This window comes from Solanum stenotomum, chromosome 3 (genome assembly GCF_019186545.1).
Source record: "Solanum stenotomum isolate F172 chromosome 3, ASM1918654v1, whole genome shotgun sequence".
In the NCBI taxonomy this organism is placed as follows: Eukaryota; Viridiplantae; Streptophyta; class Magnoliopsida; order Solanales; family Solanaceae; genus Solanum; species Solanum stenotomum.
In genome coordinates, this window is record NC_064284.1 from 20,083,905 (window position 1) to 20,102,834 (window position 18,930).

The window sequence follows — 18,930 nt, forward strand, 5'->3', positions numbered from 1 at the left end:
ATATATATATATATATATATATATATATATATATATATATATATAAAATATAGCTTATTGCTTAAGAATAAATTCTCTCTTTTGTTCAATATTAATTGTAATTAGAACAATTAATGATGTTATAACTGGAGAAAAAGAAGACATGACATAGATAGAGATCAAAAATTAATAATTCCTTTTGGTTTTGCTCACTCACCTTTTATGTAGTTTACGATATTACGCCTATATCCCTTATTTTATTTTTTTTGTAACCATTCTTTAAAATTATTTAAAATAAATATAAAACAATTATAGCTTGAAAAATATGTCCTTCTTTGTATTAATTTCTTCATATTAATGCATATTATTACAAACATGACTTATTTAATAAATATTTTAAAAATAAATCAACACAAATAAATTTATACTATAATAAATATTATATAAATATATATAAACATGTACCAAACAAAGAATCACACTTCTTCATATTGATTTATTTTTAAAACTTTCATTATATAAATCATGTTTTAAAATAATGTGGATTAATATGAAGAAATTAATACAAAAGACAAAGTTGTCAAATTATAATTAATTTGTATTTATTTTAAATAAATTTAAAGAATGATTACAAAAAAATCAAAATAAGGAAGGTATACGTAATATTGTAAACCACAGAGGAGGTGAGTTTTGTAAAATTAACCCTTAAAAATTTTAACCACTACGCGAAGCGCGGACAAATTTCCTAGTTAGAATAATAAATAAGAAAATGACAAAAGTAATCAGTGACAACATAAAAGTAATAAATTAAAGTATAAAGACAATAAATAATATGACAAAAGTAATAAATTGAAGTATAAATACAATAAATGATTGGTCAAAAGTAATAATTGAAGTACAAAGACAATAAATAAAAAGACAAAAAGGAAGAACAAAAGGAGCATTGATCCATGCAAACTAAGGGGCATCTCGGATAAATAATTTTGACCGTCTAGACATTTTCAAAATTAATATGGGATGAGATAATTTCGCGTAAATAATTATTTTTAAGGTGTACTTTGTATAGTTTTCCCTAAAATCTTACCTACTTTGGGAGTTGTTCGTTCACTTTGTATTGTTCTATATAGTTAAATAAATATAAATGACCTATCAAAGATGCAAATTACACAAAAATTAATTATTAAGCAATTAGTTTGTGTAATTATACCAATACTGATAACAATTATTTTTTATGAATTGTGGGAATATGAGCATTAGATAGCACTGAGACAATAATTTGTTTGCTAACAGGGACAAGTTACTAAATCTAAACATTCATCACAAGTTAGACAATACTTCTTTCATTATAGGAGATAGAACAATGAAGGAGTATTTACTATTTTTCCATAGTTTTTATCGGTAATTATATCATTTTTAACATGATATACTGTAACTCATCATTAATTTAAAGAATAAACTTATGAAAAACTAGGATAAGAAATAGAATTACCTTAAAAAAGATAAGATATATGATAAAATATGATTATTAAAAAATAAAAATAAAAATAAAATGAGAAAAAAAAGTTAAGAATGCGATCACTACAAATTCGCGTAGCAAAATAATTAGTCTTTACACAACAATACAATAAAATTTGAGTAGTTATCAAAATAAACCTGTTTAGCCCGGCCCATTGATTTTTTTGATATCGATATATCGAATCAGGCAGAACCCAATTCCCCAAAAATGGGTCGGGTTGGTACCGATTTAAACAGTGAAAGAAAACAAAAAAAACTAGTCTGCTCCAGATTATAGGGCTGGGCATTCGGTAATTCGGTTCGATTTTGGTATTTTTTCAATTTTTTTGGTTTTCGGTTCTTGTAATAAGTGTACCGAACACCAAACCGAAATAATTCGGTTCGATTTGATTTTTATTATTTCAGTTCGATTTATGTTATTTCGGTTCAAATCATATTTACTCAAATATTTTTATTAGTACAAACGTTCTCTTCTCTCTCATGCAAACCCTAACCAAAATCATCCAGTAACAACAATGACCATTTCGGCCACTGGCCAGTCGTCTTTGGTGACTGGTCAGTCAATCCCGTTAACATCCCATGATCACTTCCCCAACCTTACTCATAAAACCCGTCTAACAACTCCCTTTTGTAGCGATAAGGATCCTAATAATTTGCCTAATGAGCCTGCAGTGCAGAATGATCATACAATCAGATTTAAGGAAGGAAAATATGCANAAAATCGTCCAGTAACAACAATGACCATTTCGGCCACTAGCCAGTCGTCTTTGGTGATTGGTCAGTCAATCCCATTAACGTCCCATGATCACTTCCCCAACCTTACTCATAAAGCCCGTCTAACAACTCCCTTTTGTAGCGATAAGGATCCTAATAATTTACCTAATGAGCGCAGAATGATGATACAATCAGATTTAAGGAAGGAAAATATGCAGCTTTGTTAAAACCTAGTAGCTTGAATGCTTTTGCATAAAAAAAAAAGGACTCCCAGCAGTACCTTTCAAGAAAACTACGTTTAACAATGGTATCCCTAGGGTTACTTGGACGGAGGAAGAAGTAACACGAATGAACATTATGGAGAATCTTTAATATGCTGTGGTAGGAAAGTTCTCATATGGATGGCCTGAGCTGGATGAGTTGAGACGAACTATCTCTAAACAATGTAATATAAAAGGATCATGTCAAATAGGACTGATGAGACATAGACATGTCTTGATGAGATTCGAACTATTTGAAGACTTTGTGAATATAATGTCCAAGCCTTCTTATTACATCACTGATAATGCAAGTTTTTACTATCCTATGAGACCCTTGATTTATGATGAGAAGTTCAGAGTTGATGAAGAAACATCTCAGGCTATGGCATGGATATCTTTCCCTGATCTTTGGCCTACCTTTTTTAGGAGAGAAACTATTTTCTCATTGGCATCAACAGTGGGTAAACCAATTAATTAGATACGACTACTATCAACAAAACTAGACCTAGTTGTGCTAGGGTCAAGGTTCAACTGGACTTATTAGAAGATCTGCCTAAATATATGGAACTGGAGATTGAGAATGAAGAAAAAACTTCGTCAAGAGTGGAAAAGGTGAAAGTAGTGTATGACATGCTACCCAAGTATTGTAGGAGGTGTAAATTACAAGGTCACAACGAGGAAGAATGTAGAATCCTCCACCCTGAATTGAGAAAACAAGAACATAATACAAATATGAGAGGAAAGGATAAAAAAATGATCATATCACCAAGGTTCCCTAAAAAACAGCGGAACCCGACCAACAGAAGATTCATCAGAGACACAGATATGGAGGTTACTACTGCAAGCATGGAAATAAAGAAGGATGATATTGCGACCAACAATTCATTTAATGCTCTTAATGAAGAGCCGGATGATGTAGAAAAACATAGAGTGGAGGGGAAGAAGATGAATACCAAAGAATGGATTACAAATTCCATCTACAAAAATACAATCACAACAGGTAATCAAGGCTTTAAGAACAGTGAAGCAAATAACTTGGAAAACACCAAGGACAAAAATGTAGAAATCATGCATAAAAGAGATGAATCAGGGGAGATGATTGCCAACAATGTGATGCCTTCTCAGGAGTTTGAGAATTTAAATAATGCTCTGGTTCTTCATACTGACCTACAAAATACAGAGCAAGTTACAAATGATAATGGGGACCTACTTGATGAAGATATACATGAGGAGGTAGTAAGTGAGGAACAAAATGAGTATAATGAAACATATTTCCAGAAAATCGAGTTATAGGATAAAACTTTGGTAGTTCACAAGGACCATCAGATCTTACATGGAGACAGTTTAGGTGGACATGGTATTGTGGTTATAGATATGTTGGAGTTTGAGGAGGACCTTCTTCTTAATTCTGAGGATGTTGAGAACATGAATATCCTTACAGGCTGCTCACCTGGCAAACAAGATCAATTGCACTATGTTAGGAGGATAAGAGATATTAATGCAATAGTCATGTATCCAGGGGCAATCAAACAGATTTCTCCTATCAAAGAATTACATGACTTGGTTACTCATAACACAACAGACAAAGAAAGCACACCAGTGAAGGAGGCAAACTCACAGCCAAATGAATTAGTAATAGACAGGGTTGAAGTTGAACATCAAAGTGATCATGCTCAGGTTGATACAAATGCAAGAGGTTCCCCCAAGGGAAATCAAAGAAGAAGAAGAGTAAGCCTCAAGGGGATATGCCCATTAGGACTAACCTTATGAGGTCTGGTCGAGCCATGTTAAAATGATCTTTAAAGCATTAATATGGAATATTAGATCGGTCAGATCTAATCATTCTTTCCATAGAGTTCAAATGCTTCATATACATCACAAATTTGATTTGGTTGCCTTAATGGAACCTTTTCAAGAAACTAGGCAGATTCAACAGTTTAAAAGGAGATTAGGCATGACATACGCAAATTATAACATCAATGGGAAGATTTAGTTGTTTGTAAAAGAAGATATTCAGGTGGAGGTTGTGTCTAACTCTGAACAACAATTGACTATTAAAATGTTTTTCCGTAGTGGGCATCAAATAGTTGGTACACTTATCTATGCCAAGTGTACAACTGCTATTCTGGGAGAAAATGTATGCAATTGGGCATAATATGAATTTCCCTGGTTTGTTGAAGGGGGTGGGGGACTTTAATGTTATTATGGATACTAAAGAAAAGATAGGGGGTTTACCTATTTATCCAAATGAGGCGGGAGATTTTGCTTTTTGTATCAATTCTTGTGAGCTATTGATATTAATTTCAAAGGTAGCCCTTTCACTTGGTGGAATGGGAGGTCTGATGGGGAATGTATCTTTAAAAGACTAGACATAGTTGTGGGGAATCAGGCCTTTCTAGAAGGGTTGGGTCATGTGGAATTGGAACATCTGGCTGGGACAGGGTCAAAACATGCTTCTATGTTGTTGTCTTGTGGAATTCAATCTTTCCATTTCCACAAACCTTTCAGATTCCTCAACTTTTAGACTGAAAATGAGGGGTTTAAAGAGCTGACTAGGCAGAATCGGGATGCTAATTATTCTGATGATATGTTTGTTAACCTAAAGATCAAGATGAAGAAGACTAAACTAGCTCTGGCAAAGTGGAGCAGAGAAAGTTTTGGGGATATTTCAAACAATTAATTGTAAGAGAGGATATTCTGAAAATCAAATAAAAATTGTTTGAGGATGTTCCTAATGCTGCTAATAGATCCATTCTGAATAGAGCTCAAGCAGAATATACCAAATACTTGAAGTTTGAAGAGGATTTCAGGAGACAAAAGGCTGGGATGAAATGGTTTATTGAAGGAGATAGGAACACCAAATTCTTCCACAACATTGTAAAAGGTAGAAGGAGAAGACTAGAATTGACCAAAATACAGAAAGCTAATGGTACATAGGCTAAAGGTAGTAAGGTTGGGGAAGAGGCTGTCAAATTCTATCAAGATCAATTTTCCGGTGATATCCAAGAATCAAATTCTATCAAGATCAATCCCCTCTTTGATTAAAGAGGAAGATAATGAATTGCTTAATAGGATTCTCATTGCTGAGGAGGTTAAAAAGGTGGTCTTTGAGCTCAATGGGAATAGTATAAGTGGACCTGATGCTCTGACTGGTCACTTTTATCAGGAATTCTAGGTGATGATATAGTAAAGGTAGTGTTTACTTTTTTTAAAGGTACAACACTCCCAAAATCCATTACTTATACTAACCTTGTTTTGATTCCTAAGAAAGAAAAGGTGATTTCTTTTGCTGATCTAAGGCCTATCACTCTTAGCAACTTTATTAACAAAGTTATTGTAACACCCCGCCTTATTGAAACGTAAAAAATTACTAGTATCTTCACGGAAAGACCAGGAGGGTGGGTAATAAATTAAGAATGATGTGGTATGTCATATTTTAAGTGTTCAAGGGTGGTATCTCAAGTTTTGAAGTTAGGTAAGTGGCAAAATGAAAGTTGGTGAAAGTTACTGTAAGTTCCTTTTTAAAGATTTCTCTAAAATTTGGGTCAAATGTCTTGGAGGTTTTCTCCCAATATATAAAGAGTTATGGAGCCTACAACCTATGAAATCGAAGGTCTACGAGTCTAGTTTCTAACACATCAAACTGTTTATTCATACAACTTTAGAATAGAGAGATATTTGTGTTTTCGTGGGACTGCGCAAGCAGGCACGTGAGGTGGGGCCATAGGTCGTTGGAACTTTATATACATCTTCTTCTTCGACCTTTTCTTCATTTTTAAGCTAAGAACCAAAAAAATTAGAGAAACCCATTTCTAGGATCAACTAAAGTATAGATTTTCTCAACATAAGTCCTTGACAAAAGTTGTTCTACGCGTTGGGCTCATCATCATGGTATAATTCATTTTATCAATTTCGTAGCATATCACACTTTAGTGTTGGGACATCAAGGTTTTGGACATATTTGAAAGTTTTGAGATGTATTACGAACTTAAGATCGAGGTAAGACCCTTTTTTCATCGACTCTAGTTTTTATAAGCAGCAAATAGCAATTTGCGACGGAAATACATATCTTTTATCGGATTGTTGTGGTATTTTCTATTTTTGTGTGTTGATTATGGTCCTACATTGTTATAGTATCGAGGGGTTATGAGTAAAAGTCGTCAGGCCACGTGAATTCAGCAAAAAAGATATGTTAAGGCTATTCCCTACTTACGGCATGTTTCCTTAAAGCTTAGGAGTAATGTAATTAGGTTGTTATCCTTGATATACTTGTAGCTGTTATTGTTGATTGTTGGCTGCTGGAGTTGATATAATCCTCCATTTTCATAATTCTTATTCAGTTAGTAGCGTCCTTATGTTGGACACGTCTTAGAGGCTATTTGTATAGGTTGCTTATAACTAAATTACTCGCTTTAGCGATTGGATTGTTATTGTTGCCCTTAGGGCTATTGTGGTTAGCTGCAAGAATGTGATCTATGCCTAGAAGGGCTATGTTCTGCCTACGAGGCTATATGGATGCCTAAAAAGGCTATGAGTTAGAGTTGTCTACAGAGCTATATTGATGCCTAGAAGGGCTGTGAGTTGCCTACATGGCTATATTGACGCCTAAGAAGGCTATGTGTTTCCTACATGGCTATGTTGTTGCCTAAGAGGGCTATGAGTTGTCTATAAGCTATGTTGATGCTTAAGAGAGCTATGTGCTGCCTATCGGGATATATTAATGCCTAAGAGGGTTATGTGACTTTCTACGGGGCTAGGGGACTACCGATAGGGGTATATAGATTGATTGGCACCTTCCAAGCTTATGGGGGCCTGAGTAGATGGTTTTATCTGTTGTTTGTACCTGCCGAGCTTATGGGTGCATGGTTAGGTTGTTGTTTTATTATTTTTGATAAGTTTAGATTTAGGAGCAGGTCAATACACTTATTTTATCTTTGATTTATTTATCGGATTATTCCGGTATATTAGGATACCTGCTCATAGTCTATTGCCTTTCATACTCTGTACATTACTCCCTCCGTCCCTATTTACTTGTCCATATTTCCTTTTTTGGTTGTCCCTATTTAGTTGTCCATTTTGACAAATCAAGAAAGGACAACAAATTTTTTCCTATTATACCCTTATTTACACTTCTTGAAAATTGTAAAAGTGTATGTTGTTTCCCTCTAATTTATTTCACTTTAATTCAAATAAGTGGTTGTAATTTTGAAGTGAAAAGTTGTCATAAGGGTAAAATTGTAACTTCACTGTGCTAATCATTGTTGTCTTAATCTGTGTGCCATTTCTAAAGTGGACAACTAAAAAGGGACGGAGGGAGTATTTTGTACTAACGCCCCATTGCTTGGGGGCGCTGCATTCATACATTCAGGTCCCGATAGATAACCGAGTAGACCTCCTCAGCAGCAGGATTGACTTCTATCCGATTGGCTAGCCCCTTTCCTTCGGAGCCGCCAAAGTTTAAATGTTTGTTAACTTTTGTTGTATATATTTTTATGGGTAGGCTAGGGCCCTGTCCCGCCAATCTTTACTACTCTTAGAGGCTTGCAGACTAGTGTGTAGGGTTTATAGCTACGTTATGGCCCTGCTGGCCTAGTTTTGTTGGTTTGCTGAAGCTTGTTAGTTGTGTGATGTATTTTCTTGTTATATACCTGCTTTTAGTTTTGGTATAGAGATCATGGTGGCCTTGACTGCCCAATCAGGACTTCTGTGCTAGTTGGCAATTTCTTTATATGAACTCTTGGGAATAACTATTTCTTTTGCAGATTTGTTGACAGGGGCCTTGCCGGCCGAAGGCTTAGCTTTAAGCTGAGATATACTTGTTTGTTTTCTTGATTGCGCGTGGTTTTCATGCGCTAGTAGCAAATAGTTTAGCAGGGTCGGCTCGTGCCTGAGTTTTGACATTAGGAGCCAATTGTGCCCCTTGAGTTTGGGGCGTGACAAACTTAGTGTCAGAGCAACGTTGTATCCTTGGGAGTCTGTAAGCCGTATCTAGTAGAGTCTTGATTATAAATGTGTTGTGCACGACATTCAATAAGCAAGAAACTACCGGGCATGTTAGAATTACTATCCTTCTTTTGCTCACCTTGTGCTATAGAGCAGTGTCTTAAGGGTTGAGGTTTCTGGCTTATAATTGATATTTCTATACAGATAGAGATGGCTAACACCAGGCAGACCACAACTAGCCAGGGGCTAGATACAACTGCAGGCGAGGGCACTTGCGAGATACCACAGGTGGAGGTAGCCATTGTGAGACACATGGAGATACATCTTCTCAGCCCCTATAGCTTCTTCACCGCTTCAGGAGCCTCCGAGGGCTACAGGATCCCCGACTCCACCGGCAGTACCATATTTAGTTCCTCTTATTCCATCTGACCAGGATTTCAAGAGTGCAGTATGTATGTTAGCATAGTTAGTAGCTGCACAACGCCAGCCAGTTGCGCCCCATGAGTTTGGGGCGTGACAGTTATTTCCAGGGTTGTTCATGATAAACTGGAAATATTCTTACCTGCTCTTATTTCTGCTAATCAATGTGGTTTTTTCAAGGAAAGAAGTATTACAGAAAATGTCCTACTTGCTCAGGAGATTATTGTGGATATCAGGAAGAGGAGTAAAGTTTCAAATGTGGTGTTTAAACTTGACATGGCTAAAGCTTATAATAGGGTAGATTGGGGCTTTTTTATTAAAGTCTTGGAAAAGTGAGCTTCAACAATGTCTTTACTGATAAAATACGGAGACTAGTGGCCAACAATTGGTATTTTGTTTTGGTCAATGGCCAAACTTGTGGATTTTTTCACTCTTCTAGGGGTGTTAAACAAGGAGGTCTTCTATCTCCTTTTTTATTCATCCTAACAGTTGAGGTCCTTAATAGGGCCCTTAACAATATGTTCAGTTGTGCAGGATATCAAGGATTTGGGCTACCAAAGTGGAGTGAACATATTAATCATCTTGCATATGCTGATGACACAATAATTTTTGCTAAGGCAGACAGAGTTTCCTTGAACTTGATAATGAAGACTTTACAAGACTATGAATCCTAATCTGGTCAGAAAATCAATAAATAGAAGAGTGCATATTTTGTTCATCACAAAGTAGCACAAGGTGATATCCAGATGGTAGAAGAGTGCACTGGTTTTCATAGAGGGAAATTCCCACTTTATTATCTTGGATGTCCAATTGGGGATGCCAGGAGAAGGAAAGTTCATTCTATTGAACTCATTAAAAAGGTTCAAAATAAACTTCAAGCCTAGAAAGGGAAACTTCTGTCTTTTGGGGGTAAAACTGTATTGATCAATATGTATTGCATAGTGTTCCTATTTATCAGCTATCAGCTATCATCCCTCCCAAGTGTGTCACCCATGATCTTCATAGAATCTTTGCAAGATTTTTATGGAATTTTAAGGAGGTAGGATGTAACAAGCACTGGGTTTTCTGGAACAATGTTTGTTTATCCAAAAAGGATGGAGGATTAGGATTTAGATCCTTATTTGATGTTTCAAGAGCTTTATTTGTAAAACTATGGTGGAACTTTAGAACAAAGAATTCTATGTGGTCTCAGTTTATGTGGAATAAATATTGTAAAAGGCACAAACCACATACAGTTGAATGGACAGGGGGATCACAAACCTGGAAACATATGCTAGATGCTAGAGATTTTATTGATTAGAAAATATGGTGGCAACCAAATTATAGGCATTCTAGTATCATGTTTGACAACTGGACATAATTAGGTGCTCTATCTTTCTATCTCATATTAATGAATGGATGCAGAGTGATGTTGCTCAATTATTTCAGGAAGGGAGTTGGAATGAAGATCTATTAAGAAATGTATTCCCTGAAAATGTTGTAGAACACATACTCACTAAAATTGAGAGATTCCAGGATTCAGAAGATAGGGATAATCCTATGTAGATATTGAACAACTCTAGTAAATTCTCAGTTAAGTCTGCCTGGGAAATTATCAGAATCCCTAGAGTTGAGGATGAATGTTTTGATAAGATTTGGGAAAAAGGTGTACCTTTTAAAGTATCTTTCTTTTTCTGGAGATTAGTAACGAAAAGGATCCTTATTGGTGAATTTTTTGCCAGAATTGGATCTGAGGAGGAGATTGTGTGTTGCTGTTGTGACCAGTGGGCCTTTGAAAGTTATCAACACATGTTTGTCTCCTGCCCTGCTGCTAATCATATGTGGAATTGGTTTGCTAGAGCTACTGGTGTAGAAGGTCATTTTATTCAGATAAAGGACACAATATACAAATGGTGGAATGCAAATTGTTCAGCAAAACTAAGACCCCTATTCAATGCTATACCTGGGCTAATTTTATGGAAAATATGAAAAAGAAAGAATAGAATAAGACATGGGGACAAAATGAATGTGCAAGGCATGATACTGAAAATAAACATGAACCCACATGTTAGCTGTTTTTAGATACCCTTGGGTGAGGAATATCCCTGGGATTGGCCAAATTTGGTGCATTTTCTTGAAGGATATAAACCAACTATACTTCCTACTGTTATTTACTGGAAACCTCCTAATGATGGGACTTACAAGTGTAATTCAGATGGAGCTTCTAAAGGAAACTCTAGTCAAAGTGCTGGTGGGTTTTGCATTAGAAATTGGAAAGGAGATTTTATATTTGCTGCAACCTATGAGCTTGGCATGATAACAAGCTGGAGGTTGAAACTAGTGCCTGGAGAAAGGATTAAATTATTGTGTTGCACATAATTTACTTCATGTGTGCTTAGAGACTGATTTATTAGTGCTGGTCAAAATTTTAAATGGAATTTGGGAAGTCCCTTGGTGTATAAAGCTGCTGATAAATAAGATTAACTTTTTGAGAATCGATAGGGAGGTGGAAGTGTTACATACATTCAAGGAAGGCAACAAAGTGGCAGACTATTTCACTAACTTTATTTTTTCTTTTGCAGGTACATAAACTAAAACTTGTCAGTCAATACAAGAAGTATCAAAAAAAGGAAAATCTTTATTAATCATGGATGCAAATCAGATTCCAAACATTAGAATTTCTAAAATGCAAAACAAACTATATGATTTGTAATAGGTAATTAGAAATATTCACGCAATGGAATGTGGAAACAGTAAAAGTCAATTAGAGAAGAGGAAGAAAGTACCTAACAGAAGCCTATGGACTTTAGATCTTGGTTTTTTAGACAGTGGTATTAGTTCCCTCAGAGCTCAGTCTGTCAAAAGGCGAAGATTTAAGGAAAATGGTAATCTAGAAGGCACTGATAGAAACATCAATAATGGATAATATTGTGTTTATACTTATCGGAATGAGAACTGCATATTTCCACTTGGAGCAGGTTTGAAATAGGATCTTTGGTACATCAGTACAAGGGCGCTACATAACAATGTAAAATTGAGCTCCTTTTTTGAATTTTCAATAGGGGTTATGGGATTACCTTTCACACAGGAGCTGGACCAAGATGGGTTGAGCTAAAGAAGTCTTTGATGGACAATAATACATGGTGTTAGTGAGAAGTATAACGTCTCAAGTGTATTCTATCCAAGCTTGACACTAATTTCCCCATTTTTGTGGTGATTAAGGCGAGCTCACTGCTCATCGATTGCTCTGGGATCCGTCATTAGAGGTCGCCATTGTTGAACAGTTGCAGCTTGGAGGATCGAATTTAAAGGAGGCGTCTGCTCTGTTGTTTTGTGAGGGCTCGTTTGTTTTCTTTTTGTGTGTTTTAGTTTTAGATTAGTTTCCTTTTCTTAGCTTTGTTTCCAGATTTTGGGATTGGGCTTGGTTTGGGCCTAATCCTCTTTTTGTTCTTGTTTTGTTTATTCCTCTATTTTAATAAAGGGTTTTCAGTCACCTTTTAATTTGAAAAATAAAATTATTTCGGTTTGGTTTTTGTTAGTTCGATTTTTCTTGAAAATAAAAAATAATCACAATATAAGTTACTTGCTGGAGTGCTGGTCACCGCCTCGTCGGCCGGTTGCTGCTGGTCGGCAGCTTCTGGATTCTGGTCACAGCGATCGGCGCAGGGAAGTGGGAAGTGGGAAGTGGGAAGTGGGAAAGCGGTCGACTGGATGTCAGCGATGGGAGACAGAGGAGTAAGGAGTTAGAACTTTGAAAAGTTTGTGCAGTGTGCGGTGATGAAAAATTGAAAATTGTAAACTGAAAATTTTGAAAAGTGTGCGGCGATGAAAAGTGAAAACTTAAAAATTTGAAAAGTCTTGACCTAATTTGCATTTTTCCTATAATATTTAATATTAATAATTAATATAATATTAATATATATTATAATATAATATATTTCGATTAAACTGAAATACCAAAAAAACAAAAATTAAATACCGAAAATCAAATTGAAAATATGAAAATATATACCGAAAATCAAAATATCAAAACTGAAATACGAAAAAAAATCGATGCAGTTCGGTGTTTCGATTTTTCAGTAATTATGCCCAATCCTACCTGATTAGGATTTTGCTACAGGGCCTGATGAGTCGGGCCTGGTTTCCAATTATGGGTCGGGCTAGGTCATCTATTTTTTAAAATTAATGTTTATTAATTATTTATTCCAAATTTGAGTCAATTATTAATATAATGTATTGTTATCTATTTATGTATATACTTCTAATGTATACCACATATTCTACTTATTATAATAGAATACTTACATTGTATTATATACACTTTTAATATATACTAAATATACACACAATATACTACCTATTATAGTAGAATACTTACATTATATTATACATATATTTCTAATGTATATTAAATATACACACAATATGCTATCTAGAATTCTTACATTACTTAATATAATAAGATACTTTCATTATATTATATATATATATACTTCTAATATATACTAAATATACTACTTAATATAATAGAATACTTACATTTATATATATAAAATAAACTTATTTTATTTTTTAGAAAGAAGCCATTTTAGCCACTTTTTCATAAAGTGACCCAACAGATATCATCCATAATTTTTTTTTGTTACCAAACCGCTCCGGACTAGTACATCGATGGGCCACCTTAGCGGTCTATGGGTGAAAATAATCCGGACCAGCCCACCCTACTAATATAGAGGGTCGATTGTCGTTCGAACCTTATTGGAGCGGGCCCTTATCAGGCGTGCCTTAATGGGCCCAAATTGGATGGACCGACCCAATTGATAGATTTATATCAAAATAAATATTATATTTAAACTTAAAGAATGATATAACAACTCTCTCTTCTTAAGCAATCTATATCCACCACACTTAATCACCATTTAATAGATTATCCAACCCTGAGCAATCTTAGCTATTGGTGGGGGTTCGGTTCGTTAGCAGGCAATATAATAAATTAAATACAATCAACACAAATATGATATTTAAATTAATTTTACAATACAACAGGTAAGTGTTCGGTATTCGCCCTGATTTCTTATCATAATTTAGTTTTCATTTTTCTAAAACGAAAACACAAAGTCTTCATATTTGTTTAGTCCTTTCTCTTGTAGGAAAACGTTCATGACTTTATAAATAGGTTCATTTCTTATAATTAATAGATTCACAAGGTAGTTCTACGGGATTTGAAAATTTTGTGTAGAGGAAGAATCTGTGAGACACAAGTGTTACGTTAACATTTATGTGAACTTTTTTTTATTCTAAATGAATTATGTGAGGTATTTTTCTTCTTGATATTGGTGTACTTTCCTCTTTTTATTCCAAATAAATTGTGTGAGACATTTCTTTCTTCGATATTATGTACTCTCATTTATATATAATAGACTCCTCTTGTAAACGTAGATTGATGGATCAAATCACATTAAATATTTTTATCTCTTCTTATATATTTCTCGTTTATGTTCTCACCCAGCTCTTTCAAGGTTTGCCTATGACCCAATGGCCAACACTAACCAACAATAAAAAATAATAGGGATAATTGTACAGAATGACAAACTAATAATGTTAATTAAATGCACTAACTACCGTTTTAGTTATTTCCTTTAATAAGCAAAATCTCGATCACTTTGCTATTATAGGGCCCCACCGATTTGTATAATTTATTAAAAAAAAAAAAAATAGACGTTTTTCCTTTTCCCTTTCTTTTATACAATCTCTTCTCCTATTTCCTTCAAATTCTCCCAAATCTTCTCCCCAAATACAAATTACAAATTTCTCCAGCACGTCCTCGTCTCGTTTTCAAAAGAGAAATATTACTTCAAAAATTTCAGGTACCTCCAAAACTCATCTCATTCTATTAATTTTTGTTAATTTTTTTTCAATTCTTTCAATTTAAATGTATATGTATATATAACTTAGTTTTTTCAGTCATTTACTGTATAATCATTACTTTTACATTTTTTGTGTTGATTCATGTCTTATACTGTTTGCTTATACAATTGTCGTTGTATAAATGTATAATATTAGTAGTTATTGTATAGTGTTCCTTTAAACATACACATTTGCTCACACTTATACACTTATTTCTGGGTCAAGTAAAAAAAGGAAAGATAAAACTGACGTTTATACTTATCACAATGATAAAACTGAAGTTGTTGTTTTTGGGTCATTGGACTGTATAATTATGTGGGTCATTGGACTGTATAATCATTATTTTTATACTTTTTGTGTTGATTCATGTCTTCTACTGTTTGCTTATACAATTGTGGTTGTATAAATGTATAATATTAGTAGTTATTGTATAATGTTCCTTTAAGCATACATATTTGCTCACACTTATACACTTGTGTCTATTTTAATATATTTTAATATGTGAATCAACATTGGCGTTTTGCTTTCTTTAACCTTATACTCAATTTTCAGCTTAATCACATTTGTATCAACACGAGTTGCATTGCAATAACATTATACAACTCCTTATACGATAAACTTTCTTTAAAAATCACCCCCTCAATTGTATAATCAACGTAACAATTGTCATTGTCCCATCTACCGGAATGCATAACCAAAATAGCTAATGAACCATTTTCAAAATTTCTGTGTAAAAAAATAAGTTATATATACATATACAATTATACGATTAAGAATTTTAACAACAAACAAAACATATATTTATACAAATGCTAGCAACTTCAGTTATTCACATATATACATATTCCCATTGTATACTCATTAAACGTTTATATACACATTCTGCATATACATTTATATATAAACAATTACATACACAAATTAAATTAACACACCTTTTTATTTATTTTTTAAAACAATCAAAATGTATATAAAAAAAGACTGACTAGCAAATATACAGAAAGACACATTCGTAGCAAATTAAAATTTTGCTACAGATTGCAATTTTATAAAATTTGTTATAGCATACAATTAGCAATTTTTAATTTGCTATACATAATATTTTTCTCAAAATAAAATCAAATCAGTGTAATGTACTATTTTAGTGTAGATTAATTTTCAATTTCATTCAATAATGGAAGGAAGCTATTGTGGTCTCCTCTTCTTCCCCAAGTACAAGTATGGCTGTAGAGCTATGGCAAACACTGGAAGATTCTGTCACAGCTCTCTCTCCGGCAATTTCTTTTACACTATGTTGTCTCGGAGTTTTTTGGTTCACCAGATCGTGCTCACCACCAGAGATTTCGTGGAACAGATGCAACCTCCATTTCAGCTTGGAGAGATTTCTGAAGAGGAATTGGAGCAGTATGATTCAAAGAAGATGGCAATCAAGGGTCAGATCAATCACATTTCTCAGAGCAGGTAATTTTCATAGTGTTCTAAGCTATTATATCTTCTGGCTAGGTTTTCTTTACAAGGATCTTATTTAGTACTTTCTATGTGAAGCTTGGAATTTAATATTTTAGATTTTTGTTGTGGAAAGTTCTAAGCTTTATGCGAAAGCTGGGGAACTTTTGGTAGAGAAAAAACTGAGTTACTGATGGCAGAATATTTAGTTTTCTGCTATATTAGTCATACTATATCCATGTGTGGAGAATTTATCACTGCCAACTCTATTTACAGTTTTTGACTTGTACTAATATTGTCACCTAGTCATTGAATCTCAACCCATTTAACAACAGCTAGAAAGCCTTGCTGGTATAATGAACTTCCAATCATTCCACCAGAAACATATTTACATACAAAGTAATTAACTTGGAGTAATTATAGGTGAGAAATTAATAGTTGTTATGGAAGACTAGGAAGACCCTGTTAACCATCTTAAAGTCAACGGACCGTCGAATACTGTCAAAAAAGCTCTAGGCAATTTAAACAAATTTTCCTTCATACACCGGTTAACTTTCGAGAAGTTCACTAAAATTGATCCGGCTGAAAATCCATCACGAGAAGAAGTTACAAACAAGACTACCAAATATCCTTAGTTCTATATGTGTATGTTTGCCTGCAGATGGTCTGAGTTAAGAGGGAAGAGAAGAATGGAGTTTAGATATTAGGATCAGAAACATGTGAGAAGCATATGAAGTTTAGTCTCTGTTAAAAAATTCACCATAGTAAGTGTTATGACTGAAAGTGCACCATGTGAAAGAAATAGAAGCATTCTGAGTCTAAGTCCAAATCATAGTGGACTGTTGTGAGCCTTTTCTCCTTTACAATACATTAGGACATTTTTAAGCCCTTTTCGTTCAGAGTATGACTTTAAGAACTCTCATATAACTCATTTATCTTGTTTTTTAGAAAAGAAGAAGAAATCCTATTTCTCACATAAGAATTACTCCCCCCGTTTCACAAAGAATGGTCTAGTTTGACTTGACACGGAGTTTAAGAAAATAAAAGACTTTTGAATCTTGTGGTCCTAAATTAAAGTTATGTCAAATGTACAAAATTGCCCTTTAATCTTGTGGTCTTAAATATGCCACGTGGGAAGTTGAAATTAAAATGTTACCAAAAAAAGAATGAGGTCATTCTTTTTGAAACAGACTAAAAAGGAAAGGAGGTCATTCTTTTTGAAACGGAGGGAGTATATATTTTCATTATCAAATTTAAATGCTCATAAGAACTCTTGGATACCATTCGGGAGATTTCTTGTTCTTGTTCTCTTTTTTGTTTTTGTTTTTGACACTAGTAACATTTGTATTTCAGTCAGTACTTAGGTAGTACTGAAAAACCATATTTACAAAAAAGAAGAAAAAGATTATAAGCTGTCCAATGCTAAATCGGGATCTAGATGGACCCTAAAACATCTATGATTGACTCGGTCTCATTGGAATAGACATTTGTACACCAAAAACAGAACAACAAAATACATTTAAGCTTGACTTCCTGCAGGTTGTTGTCCCTATTTTCAAAACATCTATCATTTCTCTCTCTCCATATAGTCCACCATATACAAGCAGGGATCATCCTCCATCTTTCTCTATTTGTAGCCCCAACTCCAGCCTCCTCCCAATTGAAAAGAGTCTCATCAATCTTACTAGGCATACTCCAGGAAATGCCTCTGAGATTAAGGAAAATCTGCCACAGTTGGTCAGTGAAATTGCAGTGTAGAAAGAGGTGTTTTACTGTCTCTGTATCCTTACCACATAAGGAGCATCTGTTGTATAGAGATATACCTCTCTTGGCCACATTGTCCAATGTCAGAACTGCTTCATTGGCTAGCAGCCAAGTGAGGCATGCCACTTTTTGTGGCACTTTGACTCTCCAGATTTGCTTCCAAGGCCATTTGAAGTCTTGATTCTCCCTAAGACTTGTTTGTTTAAATCCTTCCTTCACCTTGTATCTTCTTTTCTTGTGCTCATGCCACCATAAATAGTCTTCACCTGTTTGGATTCCTTGGAAACTCTCCAGTAACTTGAAAAGTTCAATCATTCTAGGAATTTCCCAATCATTCAAGTTTCTTCTAAAGATCATATTCCATCCTTGTAGTGACCACATTTCAGCAACAGTTTTCTCTTGGTGTTGAGCCAAAACAAAGATGTCAGGAAAGAGATCTTTAAGTCTCACAGTACCCATCCATTTATCAACCCAAAAACTTGATTCGAACTTGGACAGTTAATTGATTACTGAGAAACTGCTAGAATATTCTAATGGATTTCCAGAGGCTAATACCATAGGGGTTGTTGACCTCTTTAGTTACCCATGTGTTCAGTTCCTCATACTTGCTCTTGATTACCCTGTACCGGAGGGCTTGATCCTCTTGATGGTACCTCCATAGCCACTTGACCTTGAGTGCTTTGCTTTGGTATTTAAGGTTCTTGATACCTAGTCTACCTTGTTCTTTACTTCTGATAATGTTCTTCCATTTGACCAAATGAAAACCTTTCCTTTCCTTATTGCCTTGCCAAAAGAAGTTTCTTCTGATTTTATCCAACCTTTGAACTACTGACTGGGGTATATGGAAGATCGATAACATATATGTAGGGAGGGCATCTAAAACTGAGTTAATCAAAGTTAGTCTACCTCCCAAGGATAGATATTGTGATCTCCATCTGGCAAATTTCTTTTCACATTTCTCCAGAATTGGATTCCAAATATCTATGGACCTATACTCAGCCCC

At 34.5% G+C, this 18,930-nt stretch overlaps 2 protein-coding genes and 1 long non-coding RNA gene across 7 annotated transcripts in view; 2 read left to right on the forward strand and 1 right to left on the reverse strand.

Moving 5' to 3' along the window:
• The window catches only part of LOC125857558 (F-box/LRR-repeat protein At3g48880-like), a 104,860-nt gene that overhangs the window by 42,269 nt on the left and 43,661 nt on the right, over window positions 1-18,930 (forward strand). The gene's annotated exons all lie outside the window — the stretch shown is intronic.
• On the reverse strand, window positions 3,342-12,162 carry LOC125857559 (uncharacterized). Of its 4 annotated transcripts, none has more exons than XR_007445683.1 (4): window positions 11,888-12,162; window positions 11,597-11,665; window positions 3,802-3,918; window positions 3,342-3,635 (listed from the first exon to the last, which is right to left on the reverse strand). It is a non-coding gene; the product is annotated as an uncharacterized LOC125857559 (long non-coding RNA). The 4 variants fall into 4 exon arrangements; XR_007445682.1 differs by lacking the exon at window positions 11,888-12,162 and adding an exon at window positions 11,751-11,826; XR_007445680.1 differs by lacking the exon at window positions 11,888-12,162 and adding an exon at window positions 11,751-11,818 and having other exon boundaries at window positions 3,802-3,910.
• LOC125857553 (F-box/LRR-repeat protein At3g48880-like) overlaps window positions 15,893-18,930 on the forward strand; it is a 9,055-nt gene continuing 6,017 nt past the window's right edge. The window contains exon 1 of the mRNA XM_049537149.1: window positions 15,893-16,178. The gene's annotated coding sequence lies outside the window, so the exon portion shown is untranslated. The remainder of the gene's footprint in view (window positions 16,179-18,930) is intronic.